Here is a 17,911-nt window from a genome sequence, read left to right as displayed (position 1 = left end):
TTAGACCTAGGGAACTGGTTCTTCCGCATGACACTGCGTCTCATGGTGGTGAACATTTGTGCCAAGTTACATCAAAATCCCTCCATGCATGAAGAAGAAATACTCCGGACAAAGTTGTCATTCTTGTATCCTTTGACCTCTAAGTGTGACCTTGACCTTAGACCTAGGGACCTGGTTCTTGCGCATCACACTCCATCTCATGATGGTGAACAATTGTGCCAAGTTACATCAAAATCCCTCCATGCATGAAGAAGAAATGCTCCAGACAAAGTCATTTTTGAATTTGACCTTTGACCTGTAAGTGTGATCTTGGCCTTTGATATAGGAACCTGGGGTTTGTGCATGACACTCCGTCTCACTGAGGTTAACATTCATACCAAATATAAACAAGATTGCTCCATGCATGTCCAAGTTATGGTCTGGACAAACAAATCCGGACGGACGCACGCACGCACATACACCGAACAGACATTTGGACAACTATGTCTTCGCTTCCGCAAGCGGGCTCGACAATAACAAAACCAATGTGATAATACATTATCTCTTAAAGTAACAGAGCTTAGTCAATCACTGCTGCTCTCAAAATAAATTTAGTTTCCAAGTAAATCCTGAATTCCTATCCTTAAATTTTTTTGCTCACCTGTCACAAAGTGACAAGGTGAGCTTTTGTGATCGCGCGGTGTCCGTCGTCCGTCCGTCCGTGCGTCAGTTGACCTAGATATCATCAAGATGAACATTCTGACCAACTTTCATAAAGATCCCACAAAAAATGTGACCTCTAGAGTGGTCACAAGCAAAAGTTTACGGACGCACGGACGGACGTGCCCGCGAAATGATGGTTAAGTGACTACATAACGGTACTTTCTCTTTGATGTCATGCATTCCGTTCTGTTTATGTGACTTTTTCTTTTTATGTGACTGTTAGAACAATAGAGAGAACAATGGGGGTGTCACATAAATACCGTTTCGTTAGAATGATGGTTAAGTGACTGCATAACGGTACTTTCTCTTTGATGTCATTCATTCCGTTCTGTTTATGTGACTTTTTCTTTTTATGTGACTGTTAGAACAATAGAGAGAACAATGGGGGTGTCACATAAATACCGTTTCGTTAGAACGTCCGTCCGTGCGTCCGTAAACTTTTGCTTGTGACCACTCTAGAGGTCACATTTTTTGTGGGCTCTTTATGAAAGTTGGTCAGAATGTTCATCTTGATGATATCTAGGTCAAGTTCGAAACTGGGTTACGTGTCTTCAAAAACGAGGTCAGTAGGTCAAAAAATAGAAAAACCTTGTGACCTCTCTAGAGGCCATATATTTCACAAGATCATCATGAAAATTGGTCAGAATGTTCAACTTGATGATATCTAGGTCAGGTTTGAAACTGGGTCACGTGCCGTCAAAAACTAGGTCAGTATGTCAAATGATAGAAAAACCTTGTGACCTCTCTAAAGGCCACATTTTTCATGGGATCTGTATGAAAGTTAGTCTGAATGTTCATCTTAATGATATCTAGGTCAAGCTCGAAACTGGGTCACAGGCCATCAAAAACTAGGTCAGTAGGTCTAAAAATAGAAAAACCTTGTGACCTCTCTAGAGGCCATATATTTCATGAGATCTTCATGAAAATTAAATCAGAATGTTCATCTTGTCGATATCTAGGTCAAATTTGAAAGTGGGTCAGGTGCCATCAAAATCTAGGTCAGTAGATCAAATAATAGAAAAACCTTGTGACCTCTTTAGAGGCCATATTTTTCATGGGATCTGTATGAAAATTGGTCTGAATGTTCATCTAGATGATATCTAGATCAAGTAAGAAAGTGGGTCACATGCCATCTAAAACTAGGTCAGTAGGTTAAATAATAGAAAAACCTTGTGACCTCTCTAGAGGCCATACTTTTTATGGGATCTGTATGAAAGTTGGTCAGAATGTTCATTTTGATGATATCTAGATGAAGTTCGAAAGTGGGTCACGTGCCTTCAAAACTAGGTCCGTAGGTCAAATAATAGAAAAACTTTGTGACCTCTCTAAAGGCCATATTTTTCATGGGATCTGTATGAAAGTTGGTCTGAATGTTCATCTTAATGATATCTGGGTCAAGTTCGAAACAAGATCATGTGCGGTCAAAAACTAGGTCAGTAGATCTAAAAATAGAAAAACCTTGTGACCTCTTTAGAGGCCATACTTGTGAATGGATCTCCGTAAAAATTGGTCAGAATGTTTACCTTGATGATATCTAGGTTAAGTTCGAAAGTGGGTCATGTGCCATCAAAATGTAGGTCAGTAGATCAAATAATGTAAAAACGTTGTGACCACTCTAGAGGCCATATTTTTCATGGGATCTGTATGAAGGTTGGTCTGATTGTTTATCTTGATGAGATATAGGTCAAGTTTGAAACTGGGTCAACTGCAATCAAAAACTAGGTCAGTAGGTCTTGAAATAGAAAAATCTTGTGACCTCTCTAGAGGCCATACCCTTGAATGGATCTTCATGAAAATTTGTCAGAATGTTTACCTTGATGATATCTAGGTCAAGTTTGAAAGTGGGTCACGTGCCTTAAAAAGCTAGGTCAGTAGGTCAAATAATATAAAAACATTGTGACCTCTCTAGAGGCCATACTTTTCATGGGATCTGTATGAAAGTTGGTCTGAATGTTCATCATGATAATATCTAGGTCAAATTTGAAACTGGGTCAACTTCGGTCAAAAACTAGGTCAGTAGGTCTAAAATTAGAAAAATCTTTTGACCTCTCTAGAGGCCATATTTTTCAACGGATCTTCATGAAAATTGATCTGAATGTTCATCTTGATGATATCTAGATCAGTTTCGAAACTGGGTAACGTGCGAACAAAAACTAGGCCAGTAGGTATAAAAATAGAAAAACCTTGTGACCTCTCTAGAGGCCATATTTTTCATGAGATCTTTATGAAAATTAGTGAGAATGTTCACCTTGATGATATCTAGGTAAAGTTTAAAACAGGGTCACGTATCTTCGAAAACTAGGTCAATAGGTCAAATAATAGAAAAACCTTGTGACCTCTCTAGAGACCATATTTTTCAATGGATCTTCATGACAATTCGTCAGTATTTTATCTTGATAATATCTAGGTCAAGTTTAAAACTGGGTCACATGAGCTCAAAAACTAGGTCACTATGTCAAATAATAGAAAAAACGACGTCATACTCAAAACTGGGTCATGTGGGAAGAGGTGAGCGATTGAGGACCATCATGGTCCTCTTGTTTATTCAAGTTCCTTTGTATTTCTGTCTTTTCATATTTTCTGGTGTTTCTTTCTTGCTTTTCAAGTATACTGGATTTGTTGACCTTCCATTTTGTAGCTGCCTGCTCTCAAGAAGTAAACCTGTAAAACACAAATCAAACATTGTAAATTGATAAAAAGAGACCCCAACCAACTTTCATACAGATCCCATGAAAAATGTGACCGCTAGAGTGGTCACAAGCAAAAGTTTACGGACGCACGCACGGACGACGGACGCAGCGCGATCACAAAAGCTCACTAAAAAATCAGTATCTGAGAACCGCTTCCTCCGGTAATACTAAGCTGTTAACAAAATTAAACTATTTGTTGATGTGATTTTTGGGAAATGTTACCTTGCATTTTGGGATGCTGGGAAAAAAATGCAATATATTTGGATTGGGAAGTGGCCGAATATAGGCCTCTGTCATATAAGGATGAAAAGCCCTGCCGGCTAACAATTTCTGACAAGAAATCATTTTCAAAGTTTTTCTTTTCGTTGAGTTCTATATGGAATTAAATCCTTTGGGTAATTTTGAAAGAGGACCACCCCATGATCATTCTTTGAAGTTTGGTGTAAATCTGCCCAAGGGTTCTGAATAAGATTTTTTACAAATTGTTGACACATGACGAACATCAACTCATGTTGTCACCCTGTGACATGTGATCGAGCTAATAATTGTTTAAATTTGCATACATGTATTAATTTTTATGGTTTTGTCCAGAAATGTTTTTTCATCAAGAAAATGAAATGGGAGTCTTTACTAAGGCCTAAAAAAATTCTTTGTTTCCGGTAACATGCTAAAAATAATTAGGGTAGGTAGGTCGGAAAAACTTTTTCTTTGGATTTTTTAAAATTATTTTTAGGGAGATTTTTTGGAAATTATTTTTGTGTCAAAAAATAAATACAAATAGGGGTGTTCTGCCTCTAGAGCATTAGTAAGTTGATTTATAACATCACTGTCCATGCTTAAAGCATAAACAGTGCAGTTTTGCAACTTTTTGTTAAAAAGTTGAAAAAAAAATGTTCTCAAAGGCCATAAAAACATTTATGGTAGGTCAGGATACAGGAAACAGACAATTTTTTTTACGCCTAATGTTCCTTGGTATTTGATTCTGTGCACTGACTCAATCGCAAAAATCTGTCCACACAAATACTAATTTGTATACAGTAATTATCATGCTTTTTGAATGATTGAAACTGCTGCCCACAGCTGCAACTATATAATAAAGAAACAGAAAGATAGAAATACCTTATGAGCTGCAAGCAAGTGGTTTCAGTCTGTCAACAAGCACTTTGGAGCAGTACAACAATACTCTGTATAATAGACCAAGATGCCTGAAAATAGTAAAAAAGTGAGCAAATTAAGAAAACATGGACAACCAGCAGTTTTGAAATTTCAAAGGTCTAAGGGCTACAATCTTTTTTGCAGTTTTTCAATTTTCATGCCAATAAAATGACCCTAATTATATTATTGGCATGGCGGGAGAAATTTGTGAAATAAAACTTTTTTCATAAAAATAAAACAGTAGCAAATTTTGTCAAAATGTACAATGAAACAAAGTAAATGCGGTTAAAATTTCAGTTTTGAAAAAGAAAAGTCACTGTATGAGTATAGGTTTGTTTACACGACTGACCAGCCAGAACAGCAAAACATTACTTTAACCCAGTGAATTCCAGGTACCTTTTTGACTTGGTGGTCTATGACCTTCACTTTGCTCGATATCATTAAAAGGCAAAAACAGACTTGTAAAGCAGCTAGAAGAATCTGTTCTGCCTTCCTCAGTTTAGTACGAAAACAGGAGCCGACAAAATGCTACAATTGTTTATTGGTATGTGACGGTCATGATTCATAAATGTATAAATATAACTTTAAACATATTTGAGTATGTGTGCAGTGTACAAAATTCAGATTTCAACTAACCCATTCTGGCAACCAGATAGAAAATTTTCCAAGCCTGACACCAAATTATTATTTCACATGCCTGAACTTAAAGCTGAATTTTGAACCATAAAACAACTGGTCTAGCTCATACCCTCAAAATACTTCATCATATTGTTTGGGACATGATCGACTGGGGATTCCTAGAAGAACAGGAATTGAATGCATCGGAACAACAAGTAATGTGAGCGGCTTCAGTTTGCATTTGCAGAGCTCAAATTTAACTTTTTTGACCAACGTACTGCAAATTTTAGCACGTAGCTTTTTTTTCTTGTTGCTAAATCTGAAATCTACTTGCAAATTTAGACTTTCAATTAAAAATGTTAGAATATCCTAAAAATCATGCTAGAACATCAATATTGTTTGCACGGTTTTCCTTGGCATACAATTTTGTGCGTTATAACTCAAAATGACCCTCAAAGTAATTCGGAACGCATCATTGATGGCGTAACTTAACTACTGGCTGAAACTACGGCAAGGCAAATTTTCTTACTTAATATTATAAATACCGATTCAACTGTATACATGTAAGAATTAGTAAGATAGCCTGCGTTCTAGATTTAATTATAAGATAGACCTCTACATTTCTTTTAATATAATCAGTAATCCATTCAACAAAAACTGGCTAACCAAAAAAAGATGTGATTTCTGTTATCCTCAAATGAAAGCGAATCTACAAACATTAACCAAAACCGCAACAATTTTGACTATTATTTGTATTTGCAAAATAAATTGTGTGAAATTTTTATCTTAACTCGCATTCCATGAAACTGACTTCATTTAGCGAGTCCAAAATTTGAGCCCTGTGATTTGTGAAAGTAATTACATCTTCTGCATGATTATGGTTCTGACTAACTCTTAAACTCTTGCATTTATGGAACAGTTTGAATTCAATTCCTTCATAATTCTGACCAACTAATCGAGCATGCTTCAGAGCTCCAGATAAGGGCTGTATTTTTGTAATTACGAATTTGTTAGGGATCAGATATGACTTAATCTTAAAATGTGGCCATATCAATACGGATTTATTTTAAAATGTGGTTGTATCAGTACGACATGTAAACAGTATTACATATTCCAAAGAAAGATCGAGCTGAATTGCATGTCTGCGCCAAGTTGCGCTTATCAACGCTATCCCGACTGTTGACAATTTGCACGGTGTCAAATGAGTGTGGTATATACGACACAAACGCCCATAGCATAATGAAAGGATTAATGTAATGCATTAACACATAATTATTTTGGACTTCAAAAATTATGCGTCATAAAAATCTGAAAAGGGGAAATAATTCTACCAAAACTGAAGGCAACCAAGTTATTTTTATTTTAATTTGTGTCATATGAACCAAGTTTGAAAGAAATATCTTTACTATTTTTCAAAAAATGTTAGTTTTTATGTCGAAAGCCAGATCGGGCAATGTTACCAGCCTGTTTAAAATCTATATTTTTTTCTATAAGCCAATCCGATTCCCTATATTTAGGCTGAGCACAGCTTATTGGCAGAATCATAAGCTCAACTTGCACGGTGTCAAATGAGTGTGGAATATACGAAACAAACGTAAACAGCATAATGTAATGCATTAACACATAATTTTTTTGGACTTCAAAAATTATGCGTCATAAAAATCTGAAAACGGGAAATAATTCTACCAAAACTGAAGGCAACCAAGTTATTTTTATTTTAATTTGTGTCAAATGAACCAAGTTTGAAAGAAATATCTTTACTATTTTCCAAAAAATGTTAGTTTTATGTCGAAAGCCCGATCGGGCAATGTTACCAGCCTGTTTAAAATCTATATTTTTTTCTATAAACCGATCCGATTCCCTTTAATTAGGCTGAGCACAGCTTATCGGCAGAATCATAAGCTCAACTTGCACGGTGTCAAATGAGTGTGGAATATACGAAACAAACGCAAATAGCATAATGTAATGCATTAACACATAATTTTTTTGGAATTCAAAAATTATGCGTCATAAAAATCTGAAAAGGGGAAATAATTCTACCAAAACGGAAGGCAACCAAGTTATTTTTATTTTAATTTGTGTCAAATGAACCAAGTTTGAAAGAAATATCTTTACTATTTTTCAAAAAATGTTAGTTTTTATGTCGAAAGCCCGATCGGGCAATATTACCAGCCTGTTTAAAATCTATATTTTTTCTATAAGCCGACCCGATTCCCTATATTTCTAAGGCTGAGCAATAAGGAATTTCTATGCTTTTTATGTGTGGGGTGTTTGTTTACATTATTATTATACAATGGAAAGTTAGTTACTCACGTTTCTAAAAATGTCAACAGATCCATCCATGCACATGCTGTACTGGAGTGCCGTCCATATTCTATACAAGTCAAATGGTTTATCGCGACCAGAAACTTGTACAAACCGGACAGAAGTTGCGAAATTGTCATTTGTGCAGGAATGAAGCGTTTACCATAATGTCCAGTACTGGACAGGTATAGTGACCATGCACGGACACAGCCAATTTTCTCAGAGGGGGTCCGATCCCCCACCCCCACCCGCCCTGGAAATTCTGCAATTTGGCACTTCATTTTTTGCATTCTGGGACAGTTTTATGGACTAACCTGTTAAATTTGCGAAAATGATAAAATCAAGCTTTCTTGAAGGTAAAATTCTTAGTTTCTTTTAGATAAATAATATGAATTATGTCGGGGTCGTATGTAGCAGCAGCCGCATATACTTTACATGCAGTCCTAATGTTGCCTTTTTCGAAAAACATTTTCTTTCCTTCTTGTCTTCTTTCCTTTTTTAAAGATTTTCCAGAGGGGGTCCGGACCCCCGGTCCCCACCCCCCATCTGGATCCGCGCATGGTGACATATCATGCTTTCTGTTTATGCAGGTAAACTTGTGTTTGGTTAAATTTCAACAGAGCACAATTGTCTGAACAGTGTACAAACTCATTACTGTTTTTTCAGGCAAGGGTGGAAAAAAAGTGGTAGACAATGAAAGCAGTAACATTTTTATTAAAAAAAAAATAAACAATGAGACAAACATCTTTGGACGGTTCAAAAATCCCATGTTAAACATACGATAAAGCCCGAAACGCGTGAAAATGTTCCGAATGTAAATCGGGTGAAGTAAGCGCTCTATGTAGATTATGCGTCTAGATTGATTAAACTGGGCGAGTCTACTTACTTATTACTTGAGGATGAAAAAAAAAACGTGTTTTTTAAATGTTGCTCTTAAACAAGGGTGGCGGTTGAACTACTAAAAGTACAACAACAGTTGATTCACAACAAATCGTACGGTATGTTTTATAATCAGTAGAAGCTAGTCGTATTTACGCTTATGAGACCTGTTTCACACATAAGTAAAGAATTGACAGGTCCATCATGAAATATTTTCCCCATCGTGCAAATACTTGTCCTATTCAATATGATCGCGGCCTCATCGGCCGCGATCAATAAAAGTAAAATAATTCCATTTATCAGTCATGCCTGCAAGTAAAATCACGGATTTCTTAATTCTAAAAATTCAATACTGTATGCTTAGTGAGTAATAGCATCGTCGGATACCCACGGTTGCTAATTACGCTAACGCTTCATACATCTATGGAGGTAACGGAATGGATCACCCGTGGGTATCCGACGATGGAGTAACAGAGAAGTTCAAAGAAACTAAAGTACCGGAAAGGAATTAAAATACGATCTGAAAAGCGACACAAAGGTGAATCTATTCTCTCATTCCCCGAGCTGAAGAACTCGTTGGAGAATGTTTTTGTTTTCTCAAATTTTCAAAATGTCGGCGCCAGTGTAACAGTACTGTATCCACTCTCACTCTAAATATAAAAATATTCAAAATGTCGCCGTTTAAAAATGCTACTCAGTATTGAAAAAAGCATGTTTGTATCACAAATTATATCAGTGTAGTCACGTTACCGGCTGATTAGCTTCTGACGCAACAAAATTAACAGCTTACTTTGAATATTCTTTCGGGTCGCAGACATCTTATTGTGCGGATATTGCGTTTCGCCTACTGATCTGACGGACGCTTATTAACATTAACGAAGACCGTGATATCCCAAATTTCATCGGGGTCGTCGCACGCCCATGGTCTAAACCGGAACTCCATATTTTTTTATTTGGATAGTATGTGTTGTTTGGATACCCTCGTATGTTACCGTAGTGGGATTCGATCCCGATTTTCTTCGCGACGAAAATCGGTAGGATCGATTCCCTATTACATTTGAAACATTACTTTATATAAATATATATCTGTTTGTATCATAATTTATTGTTTGCAAGAGTAAATACTGTCAAAAGTGGGTGGGGTACATTAATCATGAAAAAACAAATATTAAAAAGACTGACAATATTTACATTTCTCAAATGTAAACCATATTTTGAGATAGTAAGATATTTCGATTTTGGAATAATGTTCTTAATAAATATTAATTAAGAGCTTTTCAGCTCATTTGCATACTCATGAATATTAATTGAAATGTATCAAATATGCATTTAAAACGTTCATTTAGTACATATATATCTGTTCTTAACTTAGTTGATAAGAATCTTATCAGTTTTATAAATGTCCAAGTAAAGCTTGTAAATATTCCATGCATTAAGAATATATATTATTAGTATTTAACACTTATACAAATACTGCACAGCGTAGTTTACACAGTTCAATCTTGCTCATAGTCTTTTCTCTATATACAATACCATAAGACATTGTTATAAAAATGTCACAACTTTATTGTCCTTGTTGCCATTTACATTTCTAAAGTTGGTATATAAATAGCCTCGCGTGCACATTCAAACATGCAGACCTGGTTGGATCGGTAGCATTTGCACATTTAACTGCCACATTTCGTCATGCAATCCACATTAGTATATGATATGTTACGTTGGGTATTACTCAGTATAGGAATACAGTCATACATGTCACCCGTGGTATCTTTTGTATGCGTGCAAACTTAGATCCATTATTTTACGCTGTTGATGCAAAGTTGTGAAGCGTAATTAGAAGCGTATGTATATAACTGGCATATATAAATATGTATAGCTATGATGGTTTGTCAGTATAAACAGGATACACATGTTGTCAGCCTGTATAACCCAGATACCCAAAATGTCCTGCATCTATTCCTAAGGTACCAACAGTTGCCTCTTTTTATGCCACGGCCACTCAAAGTGTATCTATATGTATCACTAACCTGACCTGTATGTTTATCCATATATTACTTACCCAGAGTGACCTGTCTACCTTGGATACATTGCCGGTCTTTCTGTGTATCAAGGATATCTGTATTGGCATGCATATATAGCCCAGATAGCCTATATGTATAAAATGGATACCACGAGAGGCCTGTTTGAACACCTAGGATACCCAGAGTTTTCTGTATATATAACCAGGAAGACCTATATACCCAGTATACCCAGAGTGGTCTTTATGTATAGCAAGTTTACAAATAGCAGTACCCAGGTTCCAATAGTGGTCTGTATTTATAGCCAAGAAGACCTGACAGTATACCAAGGATACCCAGATAGACTTGCCTTTATACCGGTACACCGGTGGCATGTACTTATACCCAGGATATTCATAGCGGTGACATTAAGTAAACGGTCAGGATTTTTGTATACCCAGGATACTTAAGGTGGTCTACCTAGGGTGCACTCAGGTGACCTGTCCATATACCAGGCATACTCAACGCATATACTGGCCTAGCGAAGTAAACAAATTGCAACGAATTCAGAACATGTGTGCAAAACTTGTCCTAAATCGAAGAAAATATGACAGTTCCAAGCAAGCGCTGTATGACCTTCACTGGCTACCAATCAAAGCCAGAATCACATTCAAAATGCTCACCTACATGTATAATTGTTCAGTTGGAAACTCTCCAGAATATCTTTCTGAACTTCTCGTAAAACAAACACAGACAAGGAACTTGCGTTCTTCTAATTCCGTTACTGGGTGTTTCGTTGTTCCTTTCAACAAGCGCAAAACGTTCAGCGACAGAAGTTTTGGTACTGTTGGACCTAAACTCTGAAATGAATTGCCTCTCGAAATAAGGAACTCAGACACAATAGATGTTTTCAAAAAGAAGTTGAAAACTCATTATTTTGGAAATTACTATGCACTCTTTTAGAAACTGTGACTGTATTTTTTTAAGAGATTGAAGTAACGTGAACTGGATGATTTTATTGTGTAAATACATTCGAATTCTTACCTTGATAACAAACAGCTGTCTTACCGTATCTTAATGTTCTAATATTTTATTAATCTTATCTGATGTCTGATCTTTTTTTTTAATGCTTACTAAATAGTTTATTCACAATGATATTTATGCTCATTTATGTTATATGTCATTAAATATCTTATTTGTTTGTCGTATTTTTATGTATTTGTAAAACGCCATTGAATATGTTTTCCGTAAAAATAGGCGTTTAATCAAATAAAACAGTTTCAGTTTCAGTAGTGGGGGGGGGGGGGGGGGGGGGGGGGATATAGATTTGCTCTTGTCCGTCCGTCCGATCTTCCGAGAATGTTGTGTCGCGCCTAGCTCCAAAAGTATTTGACATAGAGTCACAAAACTTTACAGGAATGTTGGTCAGCATGTGTAGTTGTGCACCTGGGGTTTTGCGTCCGGATTCGTCTAATCATGAAGGAGTTATGGCCCCTGACTTATTAAAATATTGGTAATTTTAATGTTGTGTCATGCGTAGCTCCAAAAGTATTTGACCTAGAGTCACCAAAGTTTACAGGAATGTTGGTCAGCATGTGCAGTTGTGCACCTGGGGTTTCGCGTCCGGATTCATTCAGTCATGTAGGAGTTATGGCTCCTGACTTAGTTAAAAATTGGTCATTTTAATGTTGTGTTGCGCGTAGCTCCAAAAGTATTTGACCTAGAGTCACCAAAGTTTACAGGAATGTTGGTCAGCATGTGCAGTTGTGCACCTGGGATTTTGTGTCCGGATTAATTCAGTATTGTAGGAGTTATGGCCCCTGGCCTGGGAAAAAATTGTCATTTTAATGTCATGTAGTGGGGGCATCTGTGTCCCATGGACACATTTCTAGTTTACCCAGAAAGGCTTATTATGTAAAACCGGGATATCCATTATGACCAGTATGTACGGCCACGATGACATGTTTGTATATCCAGGCTACACAGAGTGGCATGACTTTATACCGTGGATACATAGGTAACCTGTCTGTATACCAATGCCATCCAAGGTGACCTGAATATATAGCCTTGATGGCGTGTCTATATACCCAAGATACCCAGAATTGTGTGTATGTAAATCGAAGATACCCTTAGCAGCCTTTATATACAGCTGTAAAGCCAGGATGACATGCCTGTATACCCAGAATATCCAGAGTTGAAAGGAAACTTGGTTTGCCCTTCTGTATATCCAGAATACCCAGAATTGTCTGTGTATTCAGTATACCAGTATTTGTCAGTATGTGTACATGTGTTACTGAGCCAATATGACCTGTCTGTATGCACAGGATACCCAGATAGGCCTTTCTGTATACCCATGACCTGTATTCATTGCCAAGGTACCCAAAGTGGACAGTATGTATGGTCAGGGTGGCTATACATGTATGCACAAAACACACAAAGTGAATGATTGTATAACTAAGATACCCATAGTGGAATGTACATGTATGTATACCCAGGATAATTTTCCTGTATAACTAGGATACCCATTTTATCTGTCTCTGTATCAAGGCTACCTATTGTTGTCTATATGTATAGCCAGGTTTTCCCCAGATGTCTGTATGTTTAGCAAGTAGGGCCAGTATGCATACAAAGGATACCCAGAGAGGCATGTCTGTATACCCTCGATACCGATAGTGGCATCAATATTTAGCTCGGATGGTGTGTCTGTAAACAAATGGTACCAAAAATAGTCTGACTATATATCACTTCTACACAGTTTGCCTGTCTGTATCCTAAGAATATCCATAATGACATGTATGAAAAGCAAAGTTTGCCTGCCGATATGCCAAAGATACATATTTGCCTTCTCTATACCACTAGATACGTTTAGTGCCAAGTCGTTATACCAAGTATACTATTGATACCAATCTAGGCTATCCTGTCTGTAAACCCAATATATGTTTTAAATAGTATATTGTTTAATTATCAGTCAAAATACTTCAAAACCTTACATAAAACCTTTTGTACATTCTCCAGTAAATTAGAAAAACTGAACATACTGACTACTTGACGGTCATTGTGAAAAGTGGCTGTCTTATTGGTTGTCTGAGATGGTGTCATCCTGATTTAAAATAGTAATGTTTTTCAATCACAATACTGTGCTAAACTACATACAACAACTATGTAAACTCTATAATGTATGCAAAGAAACCTTAACATATTGACATTTGGCAGCCATTTTGAAAAAATAAGCGCCATTTTGGTTATCTGAGGTTGCCTACATGGCGTATGGTCTTATTATCAGTTGTATTTATCAATCTTAATGTTGCAATAAATTACATTAAAACTTATGTAAACGCTCATATATATGCATACTTTTGAACATACTTACCGTTTGTGGTGGTTTTGGTCGCCATTTTGAAAAAATTGGCAGCCAATATAATATTGGCTGTGTGACATAGGTTCACAGTTTGAAATAGCGGCAGATGTGTACCTAATACAAAAGAATTGCATTGCTTTTGTGAAAACAACTACACAATTATGCTAAAGATAACTGTTGGTCAGAAGTCAACTCAACCCACCCACTTCTAGCAGTATCTACACATAAACACTTTTGATGGCGATATAAACAGTTGTGTTTATCAAGAAACGAGTATCTCACATATCATTTGTTACCTTTCTGTTTTTCAAATCATGAAAATTATATATAAAACAATAAATATTGTACAGCTGTACATACATGCCAATTTTTATCGTAATTTTGTACAATTTTGTCATTTTCATTAATATTAGTTAATATGCAAATGAGCTAATTTGCATATAGTGATTTATTTTCATAGTTGGCTTCAATTAAATACCGTTTTTACTCACTTATTTCATCAAAATGGCGAAGATATGATGCCATATAAGTGAAATTAGTAAAAACTGCACTTAAAACTTAAAGACCTTTGACCTAATTTCTTGACCTTAATTTGACCTTAGAATTGTGACTACCGGCATCAATGAACTACTTATATCATATACTTCACATATAACACATAAAACTTTCATCTTCACAAAATGCCTACGTGGGTGTTTTCCAGCCACATATATGAAATTAATTGGTAAACTAATACGGATAACAAATCATATGTTGTAATTTGTAAATAAAAAACTCCTTTACTGGTAAAAGCTGAATGAACAAATATTTATTTGGTATTTTGTTACTGTTATGACAACTGTCACATAACACCCATCTTAATTAACACAACTTTATAGGTGCAAGTTTGAAAGTACCAGAAAATAATCTGAACTGCACTTAACCTCATTCCAGTATATTTTGCTGAAAATAAGTCAATTGATTTCAAATCAACAGAAAACATTTGCATTTACATTGTACTTTGGATTTTATAGTATGAAAGTGGTTTACAATATACAGACAGTTTAACTTGTGTTTGTGGTCACCAAGATTAAACATCCATTCATCTTTATCAATCATTGACACTGTTATTATGTTTTATGTCACTTATATAAGCAACAAATTGTATAAGTTGCCACTTTTTCAGCTCAATACAGGTTTGACTGTAGTCATGAAGGGCAAGACATACTGTTTCCATTTCTAGTTAATTTACATACTGTAACTGTTTCATCTTTGCACTGATTCGACACATTTAAGAAGATTTCATCTAATAATCAGAATGCTGAATGAGAATTGCATTATATCACATGAGTTTGAAATTCTACCAATAAGAAAGACTCTGTATAGATGTGAAAGTATAAGCAACTTCAAATAGGTTTCTTCAGTATTTTAATTCCAGAGTTTTGACATTGAGTTAGTCTTCATTAGGGAATAAATGTCTGCATACAGTGAAAACACAGGTCAATATTAAGTGATGTATAAAGTGTTTATTTTGTGTAAAATGTGTATATATTATTTTCTTGATGAATGTATTCCGTGATCTTACTGGTTGAATTTCAAACTCCTGTGATTATATTATATATTCAGAGACTGAAATAGACTTAATTATATATCTTTGTCTGTCAGTCACTGTAAGAGAATTATTTATTACCCACTATCAATAGGTGCCAAGGAAACACAAACAAGTACGAGTGAGACGGTTGTGCAGGTGGAGGGGGAGGAGACAGTGGCAATCCACCCAAGTACTATTCATGTGCCAGTATATAATGTTGATAATGACTGTCCTTGGATCCAACAATGGCTAAAAGGTAAAAGTACATATTATTCAGTTCAGATGCATGCAAGCAGAAAAGGTGTCAAGTGGAAATGAAGTCCTTACGAAATCCCCCAAAATCCAGCTATGTTCACACTTAAGTTTATAAATGTCTGTCGGTTAAGGATTAAAAAGCATTGGAACAAGATTCCAATATGGCCAGTGCTCAAGTAAAATGTTAATTATTTAAAGTTTTAAGGGCTCATTCAACATCAACATACGTGGTGTCTCATTCAAGAGACATAAGTTCTTTTATATGTCAGTGTTGATAGCACCTATATATGAGATATTTTTAGCTTGACTATACGAAGTATGGAGAGGCTGTCCTACTCGACCTGGCGTCGGCGTCCTTCCACGTCCGCACTTTGGTTAAAGTTTTGATGCACTTTATCTCTTTAATTACTTGATGGATTTGTTTCAAACTTAAATAGTTATTCCTTATCATCACCCACATCATATGGCACAAGGGCCATAACTCTCACACAAATATTTCATGAATTATCTCCCCTTTTTACTTAGAATTTCAGGTTAATGTTTTGATGCACTTTTAATCTGTCTCAGTTATTACTAAAAGGATTTGAATCAAACTGAAAGTGGTTGTTCCACGTCATCTCCCACATCATATTATACAAGGTCCATAACTCTGGTACCAATAGTTCATGAATCATCCCTCCTTTTTACTTAGAATTTCGGGTTAAAGTTTTGATGCACTTTCACTCTATCTCAGTTATTACTAAATGGATTTGATTTAAACTTAAAATAGTTATTCAGCCTCTTCACTCATATCATATGACACAAGGGCCATAACTCTTGCACCAATATTTCATGAATTATCCCCCTTTTTACTTAGACTTTCAGGTTAAAGTTTTGATGCACTTTCACTCTATATCAGTTATTACTAAGTGGATTTGATTCAAGCATTAAATAGTTGTTCCACCTTATTACTCACATCATATGACACAAAGTGCATAACTCTTATGATTTATGCCCTCTTTTACTTAGAATTTAAGGTTAATTTTGATGCATTTTCACTATATCTCAGTTATCACTAAATAGATTTGATTCATACTTGAATTAGTTGTTCCACATTGTCACTTACATCATATGACAAAATATGCATAACTCTTGCACAAGTATTTCATGAATTACCCCCCCCCCCCTCCCCCCGTTTTACTTAGAATTTCAGAAAGTTTTGATGCACTTTCACTCTATCTCAGTAATTTCTAAATGGATTTGATTCAAACTTAAATTAGTGGTTCTACCTTATTCTACCTTATCACCCACAAGGTACTTACATGTAATTCTTGCACCAGTTTTTCATGAATTATGCCCCTTTTACTTAGAATTTAAGGTTAATTTTTATGCATTTTCACTCTATCTCAGTTATAGTAGTTTTTCATCATTGTCACCCACATCATATGACTCGCGGTGTATAACTCTTGCACCAATATTTTATGAATTACGTCCCCTTTTTGCTTAGAATTATACTTATTTAGTGTTTTGATACACATGATTTGTATCACTCTTATTACTTAATATATTTGACACAGACTCAAGCTATTGTCCAATACCTTCATCCACCATTGGAGTCATTAAACACTCCAATAACAGCTCCAGCTTCCTCAGATGTGCCCAGTTTCACTATCCAGCATTGAAATAGTCAAGCGTGCTGTCTCCTGTGACAGCTCTTGTTCAGTCTCTTGCAAATTCAGTTAACATGTCTTATAATAAAATTTGACAGTCATAGCATGTTAATGCAGAACAATGGGAAATATAATTCCATACCGAAAAACTGAGATCTATGAAAGAGGATTCCATCTGATAAGGATCTAATATTATTCCATTTTCTTCAAATTCATGCAATAATTTAACAGACTGTAACTTCCTAATGTTCTTTATTGTAAAAGACACATCTGAATGAAAAATACTTGCACTGCAGGTTGAAAGCAGAAAAGAAGTGGTAGATGAAGGAAGAGAGAGCAAAAAGTGGAAGAGGTATTTATACTCTTTAACATACTGTCGAGGACTTCGAGTGGTTTGTCGTCAAATTTACCTAAGTTAAATAATATAATGTTATTAATCAAGCAATTTCATATTGGCCTTGTTATTGGTCCAAGGGTTGTCGTATTGGGTCAGGTAGGTCAAAAACTAGGTCACAGGGTCAAATCAAAGGAAAAGCTAGTTAACACTTTAGAGGCCACATTTATGACCATATCTTAATGAAACTTTGTCAGAATGTTAATCTTGATGATCTTTAAGGTCAAGTTTGATTTGGGTCAGGTGGGGTCAGAAACTAGGTCACCAGGTCAAATTAAAGGAAAAACTAGTTAATACTCACATTTATGACCATATCTTAATGAAACTTGTTCAGAATGTT

The 17,911-nt window shown here is 35.8% G+C and overlaps 1 long non-coding RNA gene across 1 annotated transcript; it reads right to left on the bottom strand.

The window, feature by feature from the left end:
* Window positions 1–3,239: 3,239 nt before the first annotated feature.
* LOC128554691 (uncharacterized) lies at window positions 3,240–7,545 on the bottom strand. The gene is made up of 3 exons (XR_008369668.1): window positions 7,479–7,545; window positions 4,512–4,597; window positions 3,240–3,363 (listed from the first exon to the last, which is right to left on the bottom strand). It is a non-coding gene; the product is annotated as an uncharacterized LOC128554691 (long non-coding RNA).
* Window positions 7,546–17,911: the final 10,366 nt, after the last annotated feature.

The sequence above is a fragment of the Mercenaria mercenaria genome, unplaced genomic scaffold (genome assembly GCF_021730395.1).
Source record: "Mercenaria mercenaria strain notata unplaced genomic scaffold, MADL_Memer_1 contig_645, whole genome shotgun sequence".
NCBI lineage: Eukaryota > Metazoa > Mollusca > Bivalvia > Venerida > Veneridae > Mercenaria > Mercenaria mercenaria.
Note: the sequence above shows the minus strand (reverse complement) of the source record. Positions and strands in the feature narration are given on the sequence as shown.